Below are 7,042 nucleotides of genomic sequence, written 5' to 3' on the forward strand. Positions count from 1 at the left end.
GTTGTTCGGCAAAAGCAATCAGTCCCGATAACTCCGGGCACTCCACGAATGCGTGAAAGATGGTTTCCCTATCCTGCTCACATCGCGGACATGTCGGCGAGACGGCTGCGCCTGATAACTGATAACGATTTTATAAATATATTAGAACGGAGAGGCGAAGTAGGTGGCAGCTGGCAGAATCTTTAGTACGTCGGTTATAGAACAACTACAAATTTTATCTTTTTTAAATGTTTAACGATATTCATGCTAAATGAGAATTCAAGAGTGAATATTAACAATGAGAAGTGCTGATAAAGTCTAACTTTCACATCTCTTGCTTACTAGATGAATATTCTTAGCCATTATAACATTTAGTTGGGGAACCTTGTCATAATCACACGATGTACAAAAAAGTTATCAACCAAATTCTTCTCAAAACTATACCATACAATTTCAAAAACGAGACACACGGTGGATAATATAATCATAAATAATTTGTTTTAGAATGCTTTGATTAGAACTGAAATAGGCAACATCAACTAACACCATTAAGTGAAACCAATTTTTTTGCAAGGGAAACAACTTTATAATGTCAAATTAGAGTTACTTACCTTGATAACAGTGTCATTTGATTTATTAATGCAAGTTACTTTTTCTTATCTACTTCTTCTTAATCAATAATGTAAAATATAATTTAGTATCCATAAGCGCTTAAATAATCTTAATATGAGGTTAAAGTTTACTTGAGTGTACATGAAGTTAAGCATTTCCTTTATTTTCAATCGTATTAAGGCCTGACACGACAATCTAATTGAGGAGAAGCTGAACATGAAATTAACGTTATGGCTACGACGACCCTGCTTTAAAGTGGAAAGAAAATAAGATTAAATGTTCGGGTCACGATCATAATGTTGCAGTTTCAATTCTTTGACCAGCTGTTTTGTTGTGTCCTTGAGCAAAATACATTTTTCCGCGTCAATCTAGCCCACACTGCTGTTGTAGGCATCTCTCTCTCTCTCTCTCTCTCTCTCTCTCTGCAGTTGTCACATCCTTAAGGAAAATAAAATTAAATATGATCTAACTTGGTCAATAACAAGATACGCGCAACCGTATAGTATATTTTCCAGAAGATGCAGACTCCGCTCCGAGGAACCCCTGTCTTTTTTGTGGACCAATGAGAATATCATTAATAGGATTTCTGAAAGATTGTCGAGGTGCTTGCATGCTTATAAATGCACCGTCGCGCAATGCAGTGGGAATGAATTTGATTAATCGGATCTTTTCGGTTTGAACGGAAGTTTTTAACATAATTTCTAGGTAACTAAAAAATTTAAAACTTCGTATACTGGTAGAATGTGTTTATAAAACATCTTTTTCTGTTGGCTTTATTGAGAAAATTCTATAGTTTGTAAGATATTTGTTGTTTTTTTCTTCAATTTCTGCAATTTCAATCAATCAATGACGTCCATTGAGGTAAAAAACATTCTATGCCGTATGAATATGTCCCTCGTCTAAGAAACAGATTGGGTTTCTGTACATTTGTGAAGAAAAAAAGATACCCTTCTCCCCCACCCCTAACACGAACCCTAACTAACCCTAACCCTAAAACAGATTGAAATGCAATAGATCGATACTAGGGTCATAATTATGGGTGACAATTTCATATGACACCGCTAGAAAAAACTGCCGTTCAAACCGAAAAGATCCGATTAATCCTTAACCAAATCAATAACCATATTTTACCTTAATGCATTTATGAGTTAACCGCAACCTCCCCATTCTTACAAACACAAAGTATCAATTCAATTCGTTGTGTGAACGTATGTGCGCCAAACCACACGTGTGACTATGCTTATATATTCCTGTAAGTTTCTACGAGCGAGTGTACGTACGCCATACAACCTAAGTGAAAGTGTTTATACATTCATATCTACTAACAGTTATATCTAATATATTTTTCGCTGTATTGTATATTTGTTTCCTTTTGCATCTGATATTTATTATTGATCCTTTATAATATTGAAGCTACATCTCTTAATTTGATGTTTTTATATACAAACACCGAGAAGAAATTTTGCGGAACAAACGTTATTATAACGATATACATCTATTCACCCGAGGAGACACAAATACACCGACAGATACTCATAAACCAGTTGTTCAGTATCTTACATTGCAAGGTGAATCGATGCTAAATGAATCGAAACAATTGTAACGATCAATAAACATTTCGTATCTTCCATTTTCCGTCTCTCGCATTAATCATATGTATGTATGTATGTATGTATGTATGTATGTATGTATGTATGTATGTATGTATGTATATAGGCGTAGGAGTGGCTGTTTGGTAAGTAGCTTGCTTACCAACCACATGGTTCTGGATTCAGTCCCACTGCATGGCACCTTGGGCGAGTGTCTTCTACTATAACCTTGGACCGACCAAAACCTTGTGAGTGGATTTGGTAGACGGAAGCTGAAAGAAACCCGTCGTATATATGTATATATATATCATCATCATCATCATCATCGTTTATATGTATATATATATATATATATATATGTATGTATGTATGTATTTGTGTGTGTATATATTTCTATGTCTGTGTTTGTGCCCCCCCAACATCGCTTGGTAGTGTGTTTACGTTCTCGTAACTGAGTGGTTCGGCAAAAGAGTCAGATAGAATAAGTACTAGGCTTACAAAGAATAAGTCCTGGAGTCGATTTGCTCGACTAAAGGCGGTGTTCCAGCATGGCCGCAGTCAAATGACTGAAACAAATAAAAGAGTAAAAGGGTATAGATATATATAAAAGGGTATATATATATATTCTTTTACTCTGTTACTTGTTTCAGTCATTTGACTATGGCCATGCTGGAGCACCGTCTTTAGTCGAGCAAATCGACCCCAGGACTTATTCTATCGGTCTCTTTTGCCGAACCGCTAAGTTACGGGAACCTAAACACACCAGCATCGGTTGTCAAGCGATGTTGAGGGGACAAACACAAACATCACAAACATATATATGTATGTATATCTTTATATATACATACATGTATGTATATGCGCGCGCGCGCGCGTGTGTGTGTATACATACATACATACATACATACATACATACATACATACATACATAATACACACACACACACACAAACCTTTTGGGAAAATGTTTTCGTATCATACGTAAGCGCTTTTGTTGAGCAACTTTTCAAACACACGTGTTATGGGCAGATCTGTGAAGAGGAAGCTGCTTTTGGTAATGGGATTGACTATTTCTGAATTTAGAATTCTTGTAGAGTATTCTTCTTTTGCCTTTCGAAGCTGATTATTGTCTTCTTTTACTTTGAAAAAAGAAAATATTTTCAATTTTCCATTTGCGTTTAGATGTTCATAACATGGAACATTTACTAAAAGATGAATCTTTACTTTGCTGCTTGTGCACCCTCACACAGTTGGTTAATTTTTATCTTGTTCTCTGATGTCATTCATACAGCATCGTGGGCATGCGATGCAGTGGATGAGATATTTTGTTTTGCTATTCATATTTGCATTCACCTTTAATTCCTTCCGATTCTTGAATATTTTGCCAGCCCAAAACATAACCCCACGTCTCCCTTTTTGGCGTCTCAAACTGAGGACGGTTCCATCTGATTGATACCCAACCTTTACTCAAGCCATCTGGTCCGTCAAGGGTAGCACGGCATTCGTCAGTGAACAGAACTGTTGATATATCTATCTGTACGTATTCTCCTGCCCATTTAGTCTCTTCTACTTATGAACATCCTTCAGAAGGGGCCTTATAATAGGTCCAACATTCCTGGCTACCTGCTTCAAGAGGTGACACCTGATAGTTTTCGATACGTCTTCCCTGCCACAACGTTTGAAGACTTCTCTACTTGTCAGACATGGGTTCCGCATAAGTTCCGTTTTCACATACGACAAAGTACGATTCGAAGCAACCCTCGACTTACCCTTATCTCCCTGGACCGGACAGAAATAGGAGACTACACAAATTTCTTCACTGTTCGGTGATCTCTCCCCAGTATTTTTGATATTTCTACGGTTGTTTTTCCTTTTCCAAGCCCTGGCACGATGGTAGACTTCTCATTCGAGGTAAGATCACATTTCTGACCCCATAATGACACTTAAACTGGGCACCTGCCTAATAATTTGGCACAGCAGAAATTTTGCTGCTACACGATAATGGCCGCCGTTTCTTTTCGTCTGTGCAGATCCGATATATTTTAACAGAATGTGCACAGATAGGTGTTGCCAACAGTCAGTGGGAAAACAACCAGTTTTGAACGAATATACATTTATTTATTGAGACAGGGTTGATTTTCAAATAATGTGGGACGCAGTGTATATATACACACGCACACAACAACTACAAAATATTATTTTATCAAAATATGAATGTATACAAATATAATATCAATAACTGAATAAAGTAATTCAGAAGATCGAAAATGAAGAAAAAATGGTAAAAACGCAAGACTATTTTCAGAATGTATTTCAACCGAAACCACAGTATATAATCTTCACACGTCTTTGAATTTTGAGCTTTACTACTGCGACTCGCCAATATCAACATTGGCATTATACCAAGAATGTGTAAGGCGGCGAGCAGGCAGAAACGTTAGTACGCCGGTTGAAAAGCTGACGATACATCGAAGAGGCCAGGGAACAGAAGAAAGAAGACATGCACCCAACACCAGAGCTGAAGACACCTCCGAAAGGGTGGGGCCCGCCACGTCAAAACGGTAGAGGAGTAGGGGCCGAAACCGGACGTGGTTCCTCCTGATGATGTCTTGAGCAAACTGGATCTTATAAAGGAGCTGTTGTGGTAGCAGACCACGAAACACGGTTGCAATTCCTCCGTCTTCTCGTTCTGAGTTCAAATTTCACCGCGCTCGACTTTGCCTTTTATCCTTTCGAGACTGAGTACTGGGGTCGATGTAATCGACTTACCCCCTCCTCGAAATTGCTAGCCTTGTGCCAAAATTCAAAATCAATATGTCAAGAATGTGCACGAGAGAAGTATAGTCGAACGAAATCATTGAAAAACCTATCTTACCGACGTCTTCCAGATATATTTTTCTTTACTACCCACAAGGGGCTAAACACAGTGAGGACAAACAAGGACAGGCAAACGGATTAAGTCGATTACATCGACCCCAGTGTGTAACTGGTACTTAATTTATCGACCCCGAAAGGATGGAAGGCAAAGTCGACCTCGGCGGAATTTGAACTAAGAACGTAACGGCAGATAAATACGGCTACGCATTTCGCCCGGCGTGCTAACGTTTCTGCCAGCTCGCCGCCTTAACGTCTTCCAGATATAAACTTCGCATAGAGTTATTAAATGCCATTATGTACTTTTAGTGGAAGGCGCTGTCGTTTGCTGTCTTCCGACGGTCATTCCTTTAGAGATTGATACTGATGTCAAACATTGGCTTAAAATTATGAATTTGGAGATGAGTATAGCCAATTAATATCGGCTTCTGAACTCTGTTATTGATATTATTGCCTCCGTAAAAATGAATGGCAAATACTATCTCAGTAGGGTGTAAACATTGTCTTGGTATCCATAACGTCACCCTGATTGTCCATCTGTTGTTCTTCAGCCATGCGATGTAGCCAGCCCATTTATATTTATTTTCCTTGATGGCTCTTATGATGTCGTTGGCGCTCGTGTGCTGCCGTATCCAGGTATTTGTTTTCTCGTCCCGCATTGTGATTCTGAGCATGATTCGTTCCGTTTTGCGTTTGACTACAATGAGAGCGTCCGTGATGGTAGTGTTGAGAGTCCACGTTTCACTGCTGTAAATTATCACTGGCAGGATGTACTCATTGAGGAGCCCAATAGTAGGTGACAGAAAACAGTTGATCCCCAGAGGATCTGGCTTTATGGAAACCTTGCTGGTGGTCATTAAGGAGACAGAGAGAAAGAGAGAACCTCATTTTAATGGTTATTACTTCATATTAGAGATGAATACAATAAATAGATTGTAGGATTACTTTACAATAAATTGATAAGCTTCGATCAACTGTGGTTATTCCAAGCAGTGAGGAGACAAGAACTCTAAAATTTAACCAAAAATTACAAGCATGAACGACAACTCCGATAAGACAGAATTGGAAATTATTTTGTAACATTTAATTTACGTCCCACTGCATTCAAGTGCCCTCGGGGTCGACTAAGCTTTTTCTCAGGTGAGATGAAATAATACCTGTAAAGAAATAAGACAATTTAGTTGACTGTTTGGATCTTTTCCTTTTGAACGGCACATGTCAACACAATTTCTAGTTAACTAAACACTTTAAAACTTCGTATACTGGTAGAATGTGTCGAAATAAAACATTTTTTTCTCTTGGCTTTCTTGAGAAAATTGTAATTCGTTTGTTTAACGTAGTTTAATTTTTCGAATTTTAACCAATCAATTGCCTCTAATTGAGCTAAAATCATTTGCTGCGTCTAAAACTGAGACAACATCTTGTCACTAACACTAACCCTAACCCTAACCCTAAATTTTAGCCTTTCGTTTTTTTTTTCTTAATTGTTAAGTTAATTTAGACACACACGTAACAATTAAATTAATTTAACAATTAAGAAAAAAAAAAAAAGGCTAAAATTTAGGGTTAGGGTGAGGGTTAGGGTTAGTGACAAGATGTTGTCTCAGTTTTAGACGCAGCAAATGATTTTAGCTCAATTAGAGGCGATTCATTGGTTAAAATTCGAAAAACTAAACTACGTTAAACAAACGAATTACAATTTTCTCAAGAAAGCCAAGAGAAAAAAATGTTTTATTTTGACACATTCTACCAGTATACGAAGTTTTAAAGTGTTTAGTTAACTAGAAATTGTGTTGACATGTGCCGTTCAAAAGGAAAAGATCCGACTGTTTCCATATCCCAGAGTATGACTCTGTTAAAAATTACCATATTTGTTCTAATAAAGCAACCCAAATAGGAAAGGGGATCTTTTCGGTTTGAACGGCAGTTTTTTTCTAGCGGTGTCATATGAAATTGTCACCCATAATTATGACACTAGTATCGATCTA

Source organism: Octopus sinensis, linkage group LG10 (assembly GCF_006345805.1).
Source record: "Octopus sinensis linkage group LG10, ASM634580v1, whole genome shotgun sequence".
Lineage (NCBI taxonomy): Eukaryota > Metazoa > Mollusca > Cephalopoda > Octopoda > Octopodidae > Octopus > Octopus sinensis.